The sequence below is a fragment of the Aythya ferina genome (assembly GCF_964211825.1).
Source record: "Aythya ferina genome assembly, chromosome: 4".
NCBI lineage: Eukaryota > Metazoa > Chordata > Aves > Anseriformes > Anatidae > Aythya > Aythya ferina.
Window position 1 is genome coordinate 35159713 of NC_140300.1, and position 21754 is coordinate 35181466.

Below are 21754 nucleotides of genomic sequence, written 5' to 3' on the forward strand. Positions count from 1 at the left end.
ATCTGTGTTAGATTTCAGTGGCAGTTCTGGCTCCTTATGATTTAAATCCAAAGCAAACATTTAGGCCTTTTCAGCAAAAATGACAGAATATACTGTTTCCATTAAAAAAAATAAAATAATAATACAAAAAAAAAAAAAAAAAAAAAAGTAAAAGTCACGTAAACAGCTTTTACACACCCTGCAGTCACCTGTGTATGATTCTGTAAGTGGCCCAAAGGACTCTGCGTGACAGGCTGTTGAGGGTTCTGGACCACCCTTCCACCCCTGTCCTTCCTCAGCTGGCACTGCAGCCTGTGCCAAAATGAGTGGGCAAGGCTGCTAGAAGCTCTGCAGTGCTGAGGTAGTCTGTTTTCCAGGGAATTCCCTTTTTCCTTTATCCATATTTTTACCTTTTTAATGTTATCTATCTATTTTGTATTTTATGTCTTTATTTTATATTTCTTACATTTATTTTGTTTTTATGTATATTTACATGTATATAATATTTTCTTTTATCTATTTCTATCATGTAACTGGTAACAGAACACAAAAAAACTCAGAAACACAAATGTTCTTCTCCAACAGGAATATATTCATATATTCAGTACAGCTCGTATAGAATCATTAAGGCTCTTTTCCTCCTCTTCTCCAGACTACACAACCCCAGTTCCCTCAGCCGCTCCCCATAGGACTTGGGTTCCACGCCCTTCACCAGCTTTGAAGGCCTTCACTGGACATGCTCCAGGGCCTCGATGTCCTTCCTGTTCTGCAGGGCCCAGAACCAGAACTGCACACAGCACTTGCTCAGTGCTTTACCAGCCAGGAGAATTAAACTACACCTGATATTCAAGCAGACAGAGTGAAAGCAGCACAAAATTTGTGAGCAAATAAAACAAAAAATCTGCCTTGGTCAGGCAGTGGCAGGGAGGCCGCAGACCTGGGGCAGGCTCAAGATATATCCATACACATTATGGCATTGAACTTCCCTATTTAGCTGTTGTTCACAGTGTCAGTAACATGCTGACTACATCTTGAATGTCAGCCTCCTGAGCAGTTTCCTAATCTGCGCACAAAGATCTCATTGTAATGGGGAAAAAAAAAAAAAAAAAAAAAAAAAAAGCTTGTTTAAGATCATGAAAAGCAGCATGCTTACATGGAGGAAGAGGTTGCTAACACTGTCAAGGAATTATTATTATGAGAGCATAAATTTGAAAACTTAGAATGTCTATTTGATTTGCTGGGTAAGACTAAGATGTTCACAGTGGTTTTAAAGCTTTCTGTGGGAGGGTCTGGTGTCTATGTATAAAAGACTGATTCGCCTTTATTGCTGTTAACTCCTACAGGTCCAGAAGGTAGCAAGAAGCTGGGCTGATCACTGCTCTGGGTCTGCTCAGGACAATGGTCACTCTGTGTCCACAGACTCTAGGCTGGAGCTCTGCAAATCAAATCTGACTTCATAATCTTTGCGCAAAGATCTCTCTGTAATGAAAAAACCTCTTGCCCAAAGCAGTGCTGACCGTCATTGCAGCCAGAGAGGTTGGTAAATTCCCCAGGTGAGGTCTAGTGAACTATGCTGGCATGATCCTCAAAGGTCCTGGTGCTGGTGGCTTGCCCTGGCCCTGCTGCACATGTGGTTTAAAGGCTGGAGGCTTGAGATCAAAACCAGTTACTGCTTAAAATCAAAATGCAAGGCTGTGGTTGTGCAGTGTGAGGAAAAAAGGACCACTAGGTCCTTCCACTAGGTTGCAACAACTAGATGTTTTTGCAACAAGGATCTCTGACAGAAGGGCATATTGTTCCCTTGTGCCTATGAAATCACCTCAAAGTGAATCTTGACTTAGTTGGCAAAATCTCTCAGGTAGATTTCCTCTGCTTAGGGTTGATTTGCTTTGATGGCAGTTTGTCATGAAACACATTGCATAAGCCATGCTCTAGTGAGAAATATGAATATATACTGTCTTACAATACATTTATGGTATTTCGAAGTAAAGTTTTAAGGACATGTTAAATGGACTTGCCAACCATGTCCAGTCACTCCATTCCTTTCTCCTCCTGTTAATGCAAGCCAAAGGTCTGAAACACTGGGCTTGCTACGTCCTTCAGGGAGGTTAATTGTCCCACTGCAAGGGAAGTAAAAAATGAAAATAAAAATCTTTTGTCACAATTTTTTTTTCTTTTCACGTTGTATTTCTTAAATTACAGCATTGGCTTTATGTTGCTGTTATGAAAGCTCTTTCCTCACTGAAATATTTTCTATTCTGTCTTTACCAGTTTAGTTTTGATCATAGCTACAGGCTTCTCCCTAATTTTTGTCTTCCATTCATCCCTTGTGCTCAAGCAATAGCTTTAGGAAAAAAGCTCCATTATTTTTGTTGTTGTCCTTGTAGTTAAAAACTCCTGCTAGATGAGTGTCACTGCTAAGCTGCTCACCAATGCCTACTGTATCAGGGCAAGCACTGAGCAGCCTTGCGCTTTTGAGACCCGAAAAGTGTTTGCTGACATAAAACACATCATTGCCACTTGGTGTGTCACTCCCTGTGCTCAAGAGCCCTGCTGTGAGGGGCTGTGCTCCGAATTTGCTCTGAGAAGCCACCAGTGCCACACAGATGACAGTTTGCACAGGGCATGTGAATTGCTAGCGGACAAAACTCTGGTGGTCTGTCTGTTTAAAGCCTTAGGTCAGAGTTTCCATCTATAAACATTCTCTTGCATGTTTATGTTTTTCTACAGTTTGATTTATTGGAGGTGAAAAACACTGTATACTAACTTCTTAAAGCTAACTGATTAATTGTTGTTGATAGAAGACTATTCTCATCAGCTATAACTCAGATGATCAGCATGTAACACCATATTATTAAGTTCATCTGCATGATGTACTCTTTAGTTAGATATCAGAAAAGTGGCTGTCAATTTTGTCACCGTTTAAAAAAAATAAATCGTAATTGTAATGTTGTTGTTTTAAACTATTTGTCTCCAGAACAGATGAAATATCTCTATTACATTTTTGTCTGAATGAAACCTTAGAACTCTATTACCCTCACTGGGTGTTCATTTGCAGATTTTCAGTATGAAGAGAACTTTATCTGGGGAGTGGGTAGTCATCCCCGGGTCTTCACTCTAGACACACAGGCATCCTATGTGTCTAGAATAAGACATTTAAACTTTGGGCTGTTATTACACTTCCAGTAAAATAATGCTGAACTTCTGCTTGTAAAGTACAATAAAAGCTTCAAGTTTGTTTTAAAGTTAAATATACCAATATATAGCAAGCTGGTTTTATGACATGTACACCTACAGTGTACCTCCATGTATAAGGCAGTTATACATGGGCTACAGCAAGAGCTGTGGAACAAGTTGTGTGACTCAGTCACAGCTGAGTGCTTTATTCCCAAAACAGAGGTGGTTCCACACCTGCTGGTCGGACACAGGTTTCTGTGGGCCTGCCTTGTGCCCACACTTAGCTGCCCAAGGACTAGATAACCAGTTATCTATGTGGTGTTGACATCCAGTGTGACTTTGCTTTCCACTTTCCTCAAATGCAGAACTTCCTAACTTAGTAGCTAACTTGAATGTGGAGCAGACAGCATCATTGTTGCTCTTCACTCCTACACAGTTCAAGCTAAACTCCAAGTAAATAAATATAATGAAGTGATAATGTGGGGATGAATAAGATTTCTTTGGGTGTATCTAGCAACGAACTGGTTGCTAGCAAAAATAAAATCACCAAGAAATGTTGTTTTGAAATCTAAAATGATGATGATGATGATGATGATTATTATTTAAGTTGTTAATGTCCTACTTTGAAAAAAAAAAAACTTTTTTTTTTTTTTAATCCATTTGTGGGCAGAAATGTGTGTTATTTATTTTATGATGTGTGATTTGATCACAGGTACAAACAGTTTATGGCACTGCAGTCATACATAGGAACCGTCCAACATCAAAAAGCAAACAACCTCTCTGACTTTTACTGTTACATTATCAACACAAAAAGGAGGACTAAGGAGAATCTCCATCCTTTACTGGATGCGGGGGGAAACTTAGTTACAAGAGATGAGGAAAAGGCGGAGGTGCTCAATGCCTTCTTTGCCTCAGTCTTTAGCGGCAATACCGGATGTTCTCTGGATACTCAGTACCCTGAGCTGGTGGAAGGGGATGGGGAGCAGGATGTGGCCCTCATTATCCATGAAGAACTGGTTGGTGACCTGCTACGGCACTTAGATGTGCACAAGTCGATGGGGCCGGATGGGATCCACCCAAGGGTACTGAGGGAACTGGCAGAGGAGCTGGCCAAGCCACTGTCCATCATTTATCAACAGTCCTGGCTATCGGGGGAGGTCCCAATCGACTGGCGGCTAGCAAACGTGACGCCCATCTACAAGAAGGGCCGGAGGGCAGACCTGGGAAACTACAGGCCTGTCAGTTTGACCTCAGTGCCAGGAAAGCTCATGGAGCAGATCCTCCTGAGAGTCATCATGCAGCACTTGCAGGGGAAGCAGGCGATCAGGCCCAGTCAGCATGGGTTTATGAAAGGCAGATCCTGCTTGACGAACCTGATCTCCTTCTATGACAAAGTGACGCGCTGGGTGGACGAGGGAAAGGCTGTGGATGTGGTCTACCTTGACTTCAGCAAGGCTTTTGACACCGTCTCCCACAGCATTCTCCTCAAGAAACTGGCTGCTCTTGGCTTGGACTGGCGCACGCTTCGTTGGGTTAGAAACTGGCTGGATAGCCAGGCCCAAAGAGTCGTGGTGAATGGAGCCAAGTCCAGTTGGAGGCCAGTCACTAGTGGCGTCCCCCAGGGCTCGGTGCTGGGGCCGGTCCTCTTTAATATCTTCATCGATGATCTGGACGAGGGCATCGAGTGCACCCTCAGTAAGTTCGCAGATGACACCAAGTTAGGTGCGTGTGTCGATCTGCTTGAGGGTAGGAAAGCTCTGCAGGAGGATCTGGATAGGCTGCACCGATGGGCTGAGGTCAACTGCATGAAGTTTAACAAGGCCAAGTGCCGGGTCCTGCACCTGGGGCGCAATAACCCCAAGCAGAGCTACAGGCTGGGAGAGGAATGGTTGGAAAGCTGCCAGGCAGAGAAGGACCTGGGAGTGATGGTGGATAGTCGGCTGAATATGAGCCAGCAGTGTGCTCAGGTGGCCAAGAAGGCCAGCGGCATCCTGGCTTGTATCAGGAACAGCGTGACCAGCAGGGCTAGGGAGGTGATCGTCCCCCTGTACTCAGCTCTGGTGAGGCCGCACCTCGAGTACTGTGTTCAGTTTTGGGCCCCTCGCTACAAGAAGGACATCGAGGTGCTTGAGCGGGTGCAGAGAAGGGCGACGAAGCTGGTGAGGGGCCTGGAGAACAAGTCCTACGAGGAGCGACTGAGGGAGCTGGGCTTGTTCAGCCTGGAGAAAAGGAGGCTCAGGGGCGACCTTATCGCTCTCTATAGGTACCTCAAGGGAGGCTGTAGCGAGGTGGGGGTTGGCCTGTTCTCCCACGTGCCTGGTGACAGGACGAGGGGGAATGAGCTTAAGTTGAGCCAGGGGAGTTTTAGGTTAGATGTTAGGAAGAACTTCTTCACTGAAAGGGTTGTGAGGCATTGGAACAGGCTGCCCAGGGAAGTGGTGGAGTCACCATCCCTGGAAGTCTTCAAAAGACGTTTAGATGTAGAGCTTAGGGATATGGTTTAGTGGAGGGCTGTTAGCGTTAGGTCGGAGGTTGGACTCGATGACCTTGAGGTCTCTTCCAACCTAGAAAATTCTGTGAAATTCTGTGAAATTATTCGGAATAAATTTAGTTCCTGGACCTGAAGTAGCAAGCAGGCATGAAATGTGATATTGTTAAATGGTGAATTTCAAACCTTTCGCAGGGGGAATCCAAGAGAAAAATGACCTCTAAGCAGACAGAAATCACTGGCTGCGAACTGCTGACATTTGTACTTCTGGTGATGCTCTGAAATTCCTTGCATATGAGGTTGAGCAAACAGAGTAAATTAATAAAACAAACATAATAACTCTGCATTTCAGCCCAGTTTCTTCATATTAAAAATAGTGAGCAGAGAGGTTTAGCATGGCAACTGTTTCTGAAGAGAACACGTTTTACTTTGATCTTACTTAGACCCAGGTTCAGCCTTGCATTTGAATCAGTCAATGCCTCCAGAGTAAAGCTTTTATGCCATGGCAAGGAAGCACTCCCTAGCTGACCTGATCTTGAATTCTTTCAGTGTAAGATTTTTTTCAGTCTTGAGATATCTTTTTCTAGCAACCCAAAGGTTTGGGGCCCAAATAAAAACTTTCAGCACAATAAGCTCTGCTCCAACTGTTAAAGCTCAATTCTTTTTGTTCATGACTTTCATACTGAAGCTCAAATAGCTACAGGGAAATCCAGCATATAACCATCATTTTCCACTTTCTGCTACAAAGTTTTTATCTTTCTGTGTTTGTTTTTATGGTAGGATAGTTTCTGGTTTGAATTTTATCTAGCATAAAAACTGCCTAAAAGAGCAGACCTAAATACTATTCTATTATCCCTTTCAGATTTTGGCTGAAACTGAAACATGGAGGAAAACCAATTGTCCTCCTTTTTCCTGTTCTAAAAGATAAGTGTGACATGAAGCACATGCCTCTCTTAAACACTCTCGCATGTGCCTAGAATTTTTGGTCAATAAACCCAAGACTGGAACAAGGTTGAGGCAAGCATTATGGATTAAGGATTTGTCAAGAGGGCCAAATTCCAGGCAGAGGTTTCTTTGTTCCTCCAGAAGGGTTTATTCATACATCTTACTCCTTTTTTTATGTGTCTGCTTTTCCATGTTTAGCTGCTAGATAATAACAGAATGCAGCCATGTTTCTGCCTTATACCTTCCCCATGCACTTCATCCCTTGCAACACAAATGTTAAAGGATGTAGATACAGATGTTCACATTGAGTCTCCTTTGGTACACTGGAGGACACCATCACTTCTGAGTTTCCAGGGCTGCCAGTGCCCCAGAACTTGCAGCTTCTTTGTGTTGATCTCAATCGGAATCTGAGGTCTTAAACACTTGTGAGCACTTAGAAGCAACTCATGTCAGCAGGGGTGCTCCTGATGGCACTGCTTTTACCCAGTCCTCAGTTTGGACCCAATGCCTGTGGTTTGGACCCAATGCCCATGGGTCCACCGCGTGTTATCTCATTGTGGGCTGAGAGACAAAGCAGCATGGGTGCTACCCAAATCACAGAACATAAGGAGGCAACAATAAAGGGGTGGTATTGAGTGCAGCCAAATGAGAAGCAATTAATTTTTTTTTTTTTTTTTAAAAAGACTTTCACATTGTTGTTCTAGTCAGCTGCTACTTCACACCTTGAGAGAAAGTGCACATATACTAAAAAAAAGCGCTTTTGTACTCCAAGTAGTCCCTCACATTTATACATTTCTGTTGTTTTGCTGTGCTTCACTGAAAACCTCTGTCTTCAAGGACAGGCTGAATATGAGTTTGCATTTGTTGTGGCCTCTTGGAAAGCAGCCATCTTCTATTTGAAGTGAACTGTGTTATCCAAGCAGAATCTGTCCAGTTAGCATTTGCTGGTTTTCCTTTGTTACCTGCCTAGGGATACTGAGAACATGCACACCAGACATTCATATGTCTACCTTCATCAACTAACAGTTGATCCAAGTCTTTCAAGAGGAGACACAGAAATTAGCCCATGATTTCAGCTAGATAAAGCATATTGTCTTTTTATCATAAAAATGAAATTTCTTAGGTGGCTTCTAAATCACATCCACTTTCTGCTGCTCCATTTCCAAGTGCCCCATTCTCTTTTTCCTCTGCTAGTTTGATTTTTTTTTTCCCCTGAAGAGAGAGGGCACAAGCTCTGCTCAAGAAGCAGAGGGCAGGCAAGGGAGCTGGGAATGCTCATATGAAGAAAGATTCAGCTTTGCTTTCCAGTGCCTCCACTCCTGGGGATTTTCTGTTACTAAATAATGCTCTTAATGAGATTTAAGACTCTTGTAAAAAAATAATTAAATTAACTCTGTCGAAATACTGTTTTCATTTCTGACAGCAGGATGGGAGATTAATGATCAATTGATTGCCTGTCCCCTTCTCTCACCCCTTTAAAAACATTATAAATATAGATTTAAAAGGATCTGAGAAAGGCAAGAAATGAAAATTACGGAAAGAGGGTGGCCTCGTTATATGTCTGAAGCACAGCCTGTGGCTCACCATAGGAAAAGCTGAGTGGCCAGCATTGACAGAGCTGCTTGCCTCATGCACTTCTTCATGGTTTTGTTTAGCTCTTCTCCCATATTTTTGCCTTTTCTCAGCCTTGACATCTATATCATTTTACTTGTCCACTAGTGACATTGCAATCAAAAAATTTCTCCTTGATTTCAGTCTCATGAGGTGGTTGAGGATTAGTGTGCTGGAGGCAGAGACTTGAACAGCCTTGTCCATGTGGAGGAGTTGGAGTAAATAATTGTGCAAACCAGTCCTAGAGGGATCAAAACCAAGAACCAGACTATGAAAGCAAGAAATCTCCTCACACAAAGGCAAGGAAAATGAAATAGAGTACTCTGAAAGAATTCAAGTGCCTTGAGGCTTGGATGACAGCTTAACAACCAAATGCTATGGAGCGTTGCCACGTTCTAGATGAATCCTAGCTACAGAGGATGCGTGCCCCCATGTGGTGCTGTGACCAGTGTGCTGACCTCACTGTCCAAGCAGAAACAGTCTAGTAGGAGAAATAGCAGAACAGACCTGTACAAATATATGCCATTAATGATGGGTGCTGACAACACTTTCATTTTATATCAACAGAATCAAACAGTGAAGTTTAAGTTGCAGCTGGAATATGCTGGAGAGCAAACTAAGCCTGCGTATTTTGCACAGGTCATAAAAATTGTCATGGAACAAGGTGTTTTAAAACCTGTTATGGGCAGCTGACCTGGAGATGAGACTCTGCCTATCTATTGATGCAAATTGACTTTTTCTTATTCAGGGTTCTGAGCAGCTCTTTCCTCCACTGTACTGTTCTGCTGTGAGCAAAGTAGGACAAAGTAGGTCCCTTCCAGCATAGCATATTCTATGATTCTACGTCTGGAAGCTCAACTTCTGATTTTGCCTTTCAAGTAATTGATAACTGTGTTCCTTAAGTTATCCTGCCTGAGTGTACAAATATATATCTACATATACAGTGTGTCTACCAGATTAGACTTCAAGCAAAATATAGCAATATTCATTATTTCTTTTAAAATATCTCCCAAGAAGAGGTGGAAGCGGTACCCTACTCATACATTTTACCATATGGTGAAAGGTTTTCTATTCCTACGTTGTAGCCATAAAGTACAATGTAGGAAGTTGTACTTCAAAGAGGCTCTTGCAGGTAATGAGCAGCTGGAAGGAGGTTCACCTTAGAGTGTGCCCAGTAGGTGGAATTCAGATACCAAAGGAAATATTTTTTCTGTGGTTATTGAATGCTACATGGGACCAGAAGTAAATGACCCAAGAAAAATAACCTGATGTGGAATACTGAGGCATTAGAAAGCCCTACCAAAGCAGGAGGATTAGATAAAAGGATTCAGCTGTGCTTTGCTTTTTAATAGCATCTACAGCTAATAATTAAATGAAAACAAATTCCTGATGATAGTGTTGTCTGTAACACCTGGATTAGGTCAATGCATTTCCTGTTCCACACAGAGGGCATAAAAGGAGCAAACTGAGCTCAGAAGAGGGACTGAAGTTCAGAATGGAGGTTCTCTGGATTGGTACTGTATCGATATCTAGGCAAAATTTGTATGCTTTCTTATTGACTTGCTTCTTTAATAGAAGACAGGTTATTATATTAACTTCAGCAAGTAAGAATGTCTCCATATGCCTGTTGGAATAACAATAATAAGAAGGAAATATGGTCCCTATGCTGCAGCTTCTTATGGGGAATTCTGGTCTGTAAATTCTAAAACAGGTAGTCTGGATTATAGGTGTGATTCACATACTTGTGTTAGAGTTCTCAGAAAAGGAAGAGTACTAGAGATAATGAGGACTACTGTCTTTTATTGTAATGCAAAAGCTGTGTTCTTTACTCTGTTTTATTCCTTAGCAGAGCAGGTTTACATTATCAGTAGCCCTATCATAGCTGAAGGCATCATTTCTTTCTTTTGTATTTTATGATGCACGTGTCCTCTGAGATGTAGAATTTAAATCTCATTCATATCCTCAATGTTTCATGTTGAAAATTGGGCACTTGCCTATGCTGCAGTTCTAGCATGCTATATTGAGGTAGCACCTTTTAGATCATCTGGTTTTAAAGATCACAGTCAGATTCAAGTTACTTACAGAGTATGCATATGCTTACTTTATATAGGGAGCCTGCATGCTTAAGTGAAAGCTGTGAATCTTTATGTAGTGGCCAAAAAGCTGTAAGTTTAGTACTGTGACAGTAGTGACAGACAAAATTACTCTGTGCACCTAAATCCTAACTTTGTGACATCTGCACTCTCTGCTTAGCTAGGAGCTTTTCCCCTCCATGGGGAGAACACGACAAATTGTATGGCTTTATCTGGTAAGAAACATTAAAGAATAGGGGTCCTATTTTGCCCTAAAATAATAATAATAATAATTAAAAATATATGTTTTGGCCCTGGGATTTCTTGTATGTTTACTTTGGCCATAATGTAAAGAAAGCAAATGAAATTATTTTCTGAGAGGAAATACTGTTACTTCTGCTGAGAAGAAAGGAAGTTGTATACACTCCAAGAAGCTTTTTCAAAGCTAATTATCTCAGCAATAGCTACAGTCTTAATGGGCAGGTCTTGCTTTTGGTCATTTAGGAGGAACCTTCAATAACACTGCTCTTAGAAGAGTATTCTGCATAATTTTATTATCACAGATAGGATTGCCTGCTAATTATTTAGCTGCTCTTTGAAGAGTTTTGACACTAGTTTAATAAATGACTATGGATGCTACAGGTACTTTTGCTGGCTGTTCTCTAAAGGTCTCTCCTGCAAAAATAATCCTGGTCCGATTTTGATTTTGCTTGCACCAATCACCTAGTAGAAAAGGTCCATCAAAACCAGTCAATTCATTTTTGACCAATGTAGTCCAGAATGAAAACAGTAGTTTATATCTCGCTTTTGATATTTCTGATAGGAATAGTACGTTCTTGAATAAAACATTAAATGACTGACTGTTGGAGTTACTGACTAAAATGTCTGGGTATGTTCATTCTTTTAAATAACTTGCAAGTTCGGTGTTCAAAAACTAAGCTAAATTTCACTTAGCCTAATTAATACCTTAAGAATTTCTCTGAAAGTAAAGGCAGCAACAAGACAGCTACAATGGTATATTTAATAGCCTCTGTGTTATTGCTGGCATTTTCAAATAGTTACTTACAATAAAGTTCATGTACTCTTCCTGGTAATATCTGGTTTGCCCCAAGGTATTGGCTGTCAGTTATGAAAATATGAGGTCTGATTTTTAATCCTGGGCATGCCAGAATGCAGTGTTTGCCTGGGCACACAGTTAGTTCTGCCTATAACCAGTCTTTTGCATGTATCTGTTACTCAGTGGAATGGCAGTTATGGCAAAGATGCAGAAATAACTTCATGCGCAAACTTCTGAAAACCATACCAGCACTCTGAATAATGAACGTTTGTATTTATTCCAGGTTTTTTGTATTCTGCCTAGCACTGGCTGAGGGAGCAGAAGAACTGAGTTGCACCACACATCCAATGTAAGTAAGTCTTGGGTATAAGACCTGGGGATAAGGCGTGTCATTTTTGCTCTCTAGCAGTCTATTGAGCTTAAAATAAACACAGAGAAATAAATCATGTATAAATCATTTGGAAATATCTAAATATTAAGATTAGAGTTCCTTCACGTCTTGTATTGCTTTTTATTCTTTCTATATTCTGAAATACATACTTAAACCACATACGTATCTAATTGATCTAGGCTAGTGAAGGCAAACTTCTGACTGGTACACCAGCATTATCACATCTCCTTACTTGCTGGCTGTCCATCCTCCTCCTCCTCCCTGCATCCTGGCCCTGCACCTGGGAAGGCTGATCTGTCCTTGGGTGTCTGGGGAAGGGGAGGTTCTTGATATGAAACACACTGGCAAGAAATTACTGATAGGATCTTCTGGTCACATAGGTAAAACCAAATCAGAGGAAGCTCTCTTAGGTGGAACCCTTGCAGAGGTACATGTATGCAGCACCTGGCCTGACCACCCCAAGTCCTGCTGTGTCTGCAGGATTTAAAGCTAGTCTCACAGCAGTGGGACAGGGCTGGATAGCCAAGAGGTCCAACAAGCATCTGCTCCTCCCTTTGGTCCAGGTCATGGATGAGGGCTTTTGGCTATGAGGGCACATCAGCAACAAAGCAGGAGATGTCATAACTTCATAAACTGAAGAAAATGAGCATACTCAAGATCCAGGCATCTTAAACCATTGTCTTTCATGATAGCAAGAGCATATACTTTAAGAATATACTTTAGTTTAGGACTTCCCAGAACAGTCTCCTTCCAAAGGAGAGGGTGTTCCTATAGATGGTGTAGACATGTCATAGTATTTTTTGTTTATCTATGTCTAAAAAGAGGGTGTATTAAATTACTCAGTAGCAGCTAGGATAGACGGTTCCATTTTGTCTTTATTAAATTACATACCAAAGAAAGCTTAAACCACTTCAGCAGAACAGTGAATCAAAGTTCAGAGCTGTTGCAAACTCCACTGATTTCAGCTGAGTTGTATCACTTTCACCAGGGTTGAATTATTTGTGAAAGCAAACCCTTCAAGGCTATTATTGTGGTAAAAGGAATGGAATCCTACATTATTTAATATATGATATTGTATCTGTTTTTTCTGCTTTAAGTCCCGTTCTTTACAAAAGTCTTCAGTTTAATTGGCTTCAAAGAAGAATTTGCCCACATTTAAGTTATCAAAACTTTAAGCAGAGCAGATAGGAGTAAAGCCAATTATTTATACTTTATTTTTAGTAGACCAAAATGATGAGAATATAAAAGGCAAAAAGATTAACCCAAACTGTCTAACATTTTAAGGTCTCAAAAAAAACAAGATTAAGGTATTGAAAAGCATCCAAGTAATAAATCTGCAGAACCAAAATACACAATTTTAATATTTCAAAGAAACACAAGAGCTGATGGGCACAGATGCTAAGCTGAAACAACTTTAGCAGCCTTTTGTGTTTGTGGACTTTTAAAAATAAAGTGGTCAGATGTAATAAGCAGATGATGCAGTTTATTTCTCTGATGCCATACCCAGTGAGGTGCTGGAGGAGGGTAAAAGAGGTTGGGAAGAAAAATGCTCCCAGCTTTCTGCCCTGTTGCTTACAGCAATATGCAAAGCCTGTGCTTCTCCCCTCTTGGATAAAGCAAACACATACTGTGAGATGTAAGTCTGTTTAACCAGAGTGTCCTGACTGAAGTTATAGAGCACCTAGGTGCAATGGGCTGCTGGTGAGACCACAATCATCATCCCTGCCCTAAGAGAGGGACCAAGCTTCAGGTCCATCCAAAGCAGGGCAGGTAGGTCCAGGGCAGAGCCCCACATATGGGAGACCGTATGAGAATGTGCACCTCAGTGAGATTTATCTGTTGCTTCTGTTTTCAGATATAAATATAGTCACAAACATAAGCACTGGTCAGACACGTGAACTTTACCAATATCTTTTATTCAGCAGGTATATTTTTGGGTTTTGTTTAAAATCATAGCTGCTGGCTCTTTTTGTGTGTGTGTGTTGGGGGGGGGGGGCGGAGAAGGAGGGTAACTTTTTTTATTTTATTCCTCTATAGCCTCACAAATGTAATTGAAAAATGAAATGAGATGATGAAATGAGATTATTCTAATTCTGAAAACCAACAGAGCTTTCCCTACATGTTGAATTTGGTATTCGTCTGTAAATCTGGTAGAGATAATTTAGTCTGCACGCAGCAGGGAAAATAAGTTCAGCTTTGCTCTGAAATTTCTGGTTGCATCCAGGACTGACAAAGTAATGCTCTATAAGTCAGCAATTTTGACATGGTAATGAATGGGAGATAGGTATAGTCTGAAGGATAGTGTTCACTCCCAAGGCACCACCTTTGCAGTCACTTTTCAGAGTAGAATGCTGTTTTACATATTTTCTTTATCTTTATCAGGCTGGGAGGTGGTGAATCTTGTGTTTGCTTTCTCTCAAGGAACATCTCATATAACAAAAACAAAGGAATCAGACACCCCTTCCTTGTAGCCTTTCTTTGTACTTCCTGCTGCCACCAAGAACCTGGTCATGTAGACAAAGGAGCTGTGTCCTTCATCCTATGGTTGCAACCAACATTTGAGAAAATATATTTGTCATTCTTCCTACCTGCCACTCCCATTCCTTCCTTTGTCATGTTCCCATTTATTTGAGGAAGTAACTAGATCGAAAAGCTTAGAAGTGAGAGACCTATTCAGACCCAAGTGATGCATCACTGAACATGGCATCACATATTCCTATAAATTTATATTTAGCCTCTGTACTTGAATATCCCACTTAAGTTATATGGGTAGCACAAACTGACAAAGGTGTTAACTGATTGATTGGCGCAGTGGAGCAACTTCTATTTCATCCACGTCCTCCACCAGCTCTACATTTTCCATGCGGCTGGGCTGCCAATTCTCACACCTAGCGGGTCAGCCTGTTATTTTCTCTTGCTTGAGCAAAATTCCATTGGCATTTCCAAACTGATGCTTGCACCCAGGCATTTCCTAGCTCAATGGGCAAGGGACTGGAAGGTGAAGGAGATCCCACATGGCACAGTCTCACTTACCAATTATTCTTGGAGATGCTTCTTGCAGCCTTTCCAAGCAGTCCCAGGGCTCCCTGACGGTCATAGCCTTCTGACTGTTCTACATGTGTTTCATAGCTATTTTAATTCCTATGGTTCTTTTTAATTATAGCAAAAGTGATGGCAAAGAATCATGGATTCCCTTCTCTAACATGTCTCCAGCCTTATCGGGATCTCCTTCATGGGTTATTTCCAGACACTGCTGCCAGCAGAGTGTTTTGAATAATGTTTTCCTTGTCAAAAGTATTCAATGCAAATCCTGGAGGCATTTGGCATTGACTGCACATGAGGTGGCTTAACACTAACAGATGAAAATCTAAATCCAATAGTGTGCTGGAGCTAATGGCTACAACGAAAGATGAGGATATTCTGTCTGCTCTAGTTTGTTTTTTTGCAGTGCTGAGTGGTACGATCTGGAATAGGTATGGTGCTTCCATGGGTATAGCATATGGTCATAGATTATTAAGTTAAAATTTCAGGGATTTGTGTTTGTGAAATGAATATTCCATCCCAGCAGCCCAGCCATTTTGGAGGCACACCTGTGTATCCCATCATACCTTATGCTGCAGCAACATCAGGGAGAGAACATTTCAGGATTGCTGCCACACCATCCAGCGGTTCTTGCTCATTGACATGGAGAGAAGAAACAGGGCCGGTCAGTCAAAGGAAGGATGCAGTGGGCCAGGGGGGTTGCAATTTTCTCTGCCTCAGTCTGCCAGAGAAGTATGTTATCTCTAGGTTGCAAAAATGTGAGTTTGGCAAAGCCTGGAAAAGACAGAGGCTGATACATGACTAGTCTAGGCCATAGTCCTAAATGTTTTTTCAAGTATCAACGGAAGTAGGAGGTAAAAATGTACATCTAGTTGTTTAATAGTATCTGAGAGGCTCAGGACATTAATTCTGTTTTTGTTAATCCCCAATTTTAGTCATTTTTCCTGTGCACAGAGAAGCAACTTCTACCAGCCCTGCGCGTGTTTTTTTTCCAAGCATAAACTACAGAGACTATAATATACTGATTTATACTTGCAAAAATCATTTTTTTAAATGGATTTCCCAGATGTAAATTCAATCATCTGTTTAGCCAGGTGTGAGAATCTATCAGCTGTGTATGCAGGTGTCAATGCTTGAAAAATGATCCAGTTTACTCCTCTGTAAAGAGTTCTGCATCACCTAGGTCTATCTTAAGCTGAGTTTTGAGGATTTAAGTGGAATTTGAATGGGGCTTTCTGTGCTGAAGGGCCTTAGCATAGGGCAAATGCTTCATAAAGTGTATGCACAGATGGGCAAATTTGGCGGCCCATAAGTGAGGCTGGGCTGGCAGCCCAAATCGATAATCTTGCCCCAGATGTGTCTCCTCCTAAAATGTGTCTAGCTCTTGTCAGGCTCATTAGAGAGAGGTGGTTTTGGCTAGTCTGCCCTTTTTTTGAGTGAAAACATAGCATTTCTCAGTGTATTATCAACATTCCTAAACTGAAATATTTAATAACCTATGCTATCTAATACCTGACTTGGCTTTGCATTAGAAACAATTGCTTGCAAACTGTTTATCTATTGAGTGAGAATGATTAAAAGAAAATAAAAAGTTCTTCATATGCTATTTTTGGGCAACAAAATGACCTTGCTGCTATTTTAAATATTTCAGTATAATTTATATTAGCTATAATACCATCAATAAGGCAGCTTGAAAATTAAGTGTCATTCTTGGCTTGAGACGCTGGGTGTGTTGTGGGACTGAATGCCATGTGCCAGAAAAAAAATTAAAACCAAAACCATGGTCAAGTAGCTAAATTTATGGAGAGAGCAAGCAACGTGGGCCTGAACAACACAGCAACTTTGGACAAACAGCCATGTCTACATCTGGGGAAACATTAAAGTCCCCATCAACCCCAACAGCTGCAGAGCTATGATGGGGAGAACAGTGGCAAGATGACAAAGCCATAATTAATGCTGAAGGTGTCATCTCCCTGCCTGGTAATGCAAGTGGTGGAAAGCTCTGGGGAGTGGATGGGAACTTGCTGGCATTTATGTCCCCATGTGTTGAAATATGTCGATCACCTCCCCTCTAAGAGGAGGCTAAGTTGTCTACCTAATTCTTTCACCCATTTCCTCACCTAAAGTCTCCACCCCAGTAGCTTTTGCCTCTACTTCTTCCAGTGCAAGTCAGATTTTGTTGAATGTGGAGGACATTATGTACACCATGCCAGACAAGGCCCCTCTAAGGCATTAATGCTTCCTTATCTCTGCTAGAAATCCCTCCCCTGTTTCATCCCAGGAGAACATTTTGCCTTTTTCACAGCTGCCTCACACTGATGGTTTCATGATCCTCCTGTGCTCCACTAAGACGATGTGAATATTGTGGGATTTGGCAGTGCTTCCCAGCTCCTGGGTCCAAGAGCAGGACCTGGACACATCCCAGCTCTGTGCTGGGATAGGATCTGGATGTGTACTTGAGACCTTTTCCTCCTACCTGTCCATACCATACTTTCCATGAAACTAAACACAGAAATGCTGGCCAAAACGCAGCTTCAGCACAGTACATTTTGGCCTGTCTAGATAATCAGAGAACAGGATCTTGGAAAACACTGCAGCTTATATCAGTTGTTCAGACACAGCCATATATACTCTGTCTTTTTTATTATTTATATTTACCTCAGGTGTCTATAATGGGTTCCATTCGTTTCAGCTGATCCTATTTGACATTTTTTTTCTCATGACACCTGCATGACATAAGATTCTGTCACTGCTTTTTCTACAAAACAGCAAAATCCTATTTTTTCCCTCCATTTAATCTATGTATCTTCTACTTTGTTTGTGACTTTCTCTTCTTTGAGGCTTCCTGAATAACCATCTGCTAAAATTATTTTTTGTACTTCCATGTAACCTGGTTACTCTACATTTTGAACAAATCCACCATCAGTTTCTTCACACACTATCAAATTTCATCAACTTCTGTTGCTTTAATATGCAATCTAGACTGACATTGTATAGCTGACTGCCTTCTTTGTACAGTAACCTCTTCATAATCCTCTGCAGACGACACTGCTTAAAAGGTTTTCTAAATCCAGTCCATTTAGTGATTTCCATCTACTTTTAGAGCATCTACAGAAAATCCTACTTCTTTTTGAAGTATCTTGAAAAATTGAAACAATAAGGATACTAGGAAGTATGGTGCACTGCTAAAAATATTCATGATCTTAATGAGCAAATTGACCTGCTCCTAGAGCTGATCCCTTTACCCACTTGAAGTGCCAAGTCTAAAATTAGGACATAAATCCTTTGAGGGAGAGTTGTATTGCATCATATTTGGAAGTGAGATACATTTGGTTTCCAATGTATCATCCTAACAAGCATAGCTAATCACTTATAAAAGTCTATTGCTAATGACAGTTGTTTTCTTACAGACTTATCCCATGAAGGCATAATTCTGCTTTTTTTTTTTTTTTTTTTTCCCGAACAATCTCAGAAACATTTTTGTAGCTCTGCAGTTGTCTCTATTTTTGCAAAGTTGGTGAACCCCTAACCTTTTAGCATGCACAAAAGGTTTGTGACATTGAGATTTATGGTGCAAGCCAAAAAAAAAACACAAAAACCTCTGGCGGTATGCAAAGTATTCAAGGGGTTAGGAAAATAATAGCTTCAATCTATATGTAGCAAACAGGTTTTAATAAGTTAAAATTCCCTCAAAAAAAGCTTTAATCAAAAAGTAGTAATGCATTTTACCTACAGAAATAGTTTAGAAAGCATTTCCCTTGTGTTCACCTTTTTGTTATCATAAATACTTGTGAAACATTGCAAGAGAATTTTCAGGGTGCTTCAGACCTGTGGAAGTAAGATACCATGTAAAATCTCACACAAAGCTCTGGAATCACAGCATCACCAACCCACTCAGACACTCGAGTAATATAAGAGCTAAGCTGTGCTGCCATGACATCACAGATTTTTTTATTTTTTTTTTTTAAGCTTCAACTCCTCAAGATGTTTTGCTTCTCTGAAATTTTCTTTAGCATGAGTGAAGGGTGAATTTCCAATACCCTACATAAAGGTCTTTTACCAGAACTTCCATTAAAGTCAATGGGAGTCCTGTGGCTAACCTGTCCATATAATGCACTTGAAGTCTGGGGCTAAATGTCTGACTGCTGCATGTTATACATGTAGGATTTTTAAGAGCACTTTTTTAAAAAAAAAAAAAAAAAAAAAAAAAGCTAAAATATTTTGCCAGGAACATAAGAACTTCAGCACACTAATCTTTTTCTTTCTCTCTTTCAATGATCCCGCCTGGATCAAGCAGGCAACACTAGAGGAGTCTCAAGCTCACACTGCTGGAAGGACTTAATTGCCCTAGGGGACAGAAAACAGAATCCAGCTACAAAGTTTTGGTCTCCATCCCAGATACTTAGTCTATTAGATGAGTCAGGAGGTTACGGCTGAAAAGAAATAAGCCCCTCAGCAGAAGTACATTTTGCAATCTGCTCTGTTTGGAAAGGTGCTGACGCAGAGTCAGGCTGCCAGCATTGGGAGATGTACTGATCACTGTTGTACCAGATGGGTAGGGGCAGGGGGGACAGGAGAGGAGAAATGGGCATTTGCAGGCTCATTGAAGAGGGCAAAAGTCATGCTTTTCTATACCTTTTAGATACTTGCTTCTCCCCCCAAATATTAACATACGGTTTCAGCAGGACATGACTGGAGACCGTAACACTTTCCCGATGACACAGGCTATTGAGTTTCTTTGTGACGAGGCTAAGGAGAGTGGGACGTCTTGTAGCTGGGAGCAGAGGTCTAGGAGCCACTCAGTCACTTTGTCACTTAGGGCAAGTTACTTGACCTTTCTGTGTGCACTTGAGCCATGTCAGATAAAGTGGCTCAACACCACAATTTCATGGAATACCAGAAACCTAATCTGAAATAAATTTTCCTTAGTTCATTGAACAGGTCATCTGTATAATCTTAAGATTTCACCTGTGTTAACTAAGCTAAAAAGCTGAAAAAATCATCAGTCCACTTTCTGAAGTTGGCACTACCTCTAAATTCTATTAGACAGAACACTACACGTTTAAAAGAAATAAGAAATATTGTTTGTACAACACAAACAAGGGCATAGAGTAGCTAACTGAATTGTAACTCAGCATGCGTAATTGCATGTTCTTAATAATTAAAATTTGATGACTTGTAATCATGCAAATCTAAAATTAGATGATTCTGAAAAAAAAGAGTCTTTATAGATTTTTCAGTTGAAGTAGTTTGTGACTGGAAAAAGTACATAATTAGGTTGCCATCTCCTTCCAGTTCATTCTGTTATTATTAGACTATTAAACTATCTGTGTCAGCAGATAGTTTAGCTATTCTGAAAGAAAGCATTGGAGCATTTGAATAATTCACAGACATAAAAATATTGCAGTTCTTGTTTTTCTTTGCTTGCTTAGGTAGTTAAGAAAATCATAAATCTTCAAATATCATTCTTGCTTGAAGTGCTTTCCCTTTGCTCTTACTGAAAGGGTGGATATGTATGCTCTGGAGCTTTTAGCTGAAACTGCTCACAGGAATTGCACAGAAATTGATTTGAGGCCACAGTGTAGGTAGAAATAACTCTTATAATTCCATGGATGTTTTTTGTGTAAAAAGGAATGGATACTAGTTTGGCCTTTTTTTTTTTTTTTTTTTTTTTTTTTAATTTGGGGGGAGAAAGGGGAGAGGGTATAAAAAAAAAAAAAAGAGAAAAGGAAAAATTGTGCAATATTTGGGCTTGGGAAGTAAAGTTCAATACCTGGGCTCATGACGTAGATACACAGCCCATTTTTAAAGCAATTTTTCTCCCATTATTCACAGTAAATGTATGCCTGGTGCTCACTGTGAGGAGTACAATCAAATGGTTGTGTTGATTAATGTACTTGCTGCAACCAGCTTCCTAAAAATCAAAACCTCTTATTCTCAAGTATAAAGAGCATACTATTTCAGTGATTGAAACTGGTTCCATATGAATATGCTTATGTACCAGACTTACACGGTTAAGGTCAATTTTAAACCTGCAGTCCTTCTCCATTGGGGCTGCAATTGGAGTAGAGGAGATAATACAAAAATTTCTGTGCTGCTACAGTGCAAATAAAAGTGCTATGTGTATGTTCTTAAAAAAAAAAAAAAAAGAAAAAAGAAAAAAAAAAGAAAAAAAGCAACACATGAATATTGTAAAGGAAAAGCTTTTTCTTCACTTTTAATTTAAGCAACAAATATCTTGGAGAAGGTGTTTCTTCCCCCTCCCCAAGTATTTACTTAAGGTCTTGTTTGCTTACATCAGTATAGCCTCCTCTTTATGTTTCATACCAGTAAATATATTGTGTAGAAAATACTGAACAGTAGTCATGTTGCAATTGTAAAATGCAGACCTGGCTTGACCTGTTTGATCATATAATGTATTTTCCTGACTCCTACAAAAGCTTTTGCAGCTCTGCTCCTCCTGATGTATTCTGCCCATAGTTTGGTGGCTTCAGTTAGCAAGAAGCAAAAGTTAATAACAGGGCCATCTTGTCAGCAGCATGAGTTAAAGAACATGAGATGCTCATGCATCTTTGCTTTGCACATATGGCATTTTCCACGAGTTCTACAAGTCAGCTATTACTGTGCAACTGAAGAACAGAGGTACCGTATACCTTGCAGTTACATAAAGCACTACTTGTTTTATTTTCTAGTAATGATCCCCGTGTTTCTTTCATGGGTTCAAACTCTTTGTTAAGATTGGAAAATTGTGTAGGTTATGTTTTCAAATTACATGAAGGCTCATAAAGAGTAAGTACCTGGGGTATTTCTGCTCACAGCACATAGGTCACTAGAGGAGGTGTGTGTTGGGGAGTCAATGGTTTTCATACCTAAATATTTGTTCCTTAGGCCAAGAAAAGATCACAAGAGCAGCTAGCACAGACTTGTAAAACACACCATTATGCATCTGTTGAATACTCTATGTCAAGACCAAAGACTTCAGTTAGTCTATA

At 40.5% G+C, this 21754-nt stretch overlaps 1 long non-coding RNA gene across 11 annotated transcripts in view; it reads left to right on the forward strand.

The window, feature by feature from the left end:
• Window positions 1–1319: 1319 nt before the first annotated feature.
• The window catches only part of LOC311436098, a 122446-nt gene continuing 102011 nt past the window's right edge, over window positions 1320–21754 (forward strand). For 5 of the 11 annotated variants that reach the window (XR_014692592.1, XR_014692593.1, XR_014692594.1 and 2 more), the window contains exons 1-2: window positions 9589–9714; window positions 11613–11678. This is a non-coding gene — a long non-coding RNA (uncharacterized lncRNA). Of the gene's footprint in view, window positions 1533–9588; window positions 9715–9804; window positions 9892–10453; window positions 10509–11612; window positions 11679–15288; window positions 16388–21754 lie in introns of those variants that run through there. The other 6 variants (XR_014692597.1, XR_014692598.1, XR_014692599.1 and 3 more) reach the window with 5 other exon arrangements.